Source organism: Aptenodytes forsteri, unplaced genomic scaffold, assembly GCF_000699145.1.
Source record: "Aptenodytes forsteri isolate BGI_AS27 unplaced genomic scaffold, ASM69914v1 Scaffold701, whole genome shotgun sequence".
NCBI lineage: Eukaryota > Metazoa > Chordata > Aves > Sphenisciformes > Spheniscidae > Aptenodytes > Aptenodytes forsteri.
In genome coordinates this window covers 7,370-7,841 of record NW_008794410.1, presented here as the reverse complement: position 1 = coordinate 7,841, position 472 = coordinate 7,370, and positions in this window count along the sequence as shown.

Genomic DNA, 472 nt, shown 5'->3' with positions numbered 1-472 from the left:
GGGGGCCAGGGGGGTGCACGGGTGTGCACGGGTGTGCACGGGTCTCTGCATAGGTGTGCACAGCAGTGCCGCACGACGCTGAGGCTGACCCCAGGGATGAAGGCAGATTCCCTCCTTGCAGCTCCAGGGAGCAGCTCCCTCTGTGCCCCACGTGCTGCGACACCAGCACCCCCACGCCAACACTGGCAGGCTCGGGGCACCCGGTGCTGGGGCTCTCGTGGGTGCTCCTGCACGGCGGCAGGAACGGGCCCTGTCCCTGCCTGGAGCTGCTGGCTGGGACGCAGGGAGAGCGGGGAGCCCACGGCCAGGCGTGCCGTGCCGTGCTGTGCCATGCCGTGCTGTGAAATGCCGTGCTGTGCCACGCCACGCCGCGCCGTACTGTGCTGTATTGTGCCATGCCGTGCTGTGCCGGGTCACACCACGCCACACTGTGCTGTGCCGTGCCGTGCTGTGCCGTGCCACGCTGTGCCAT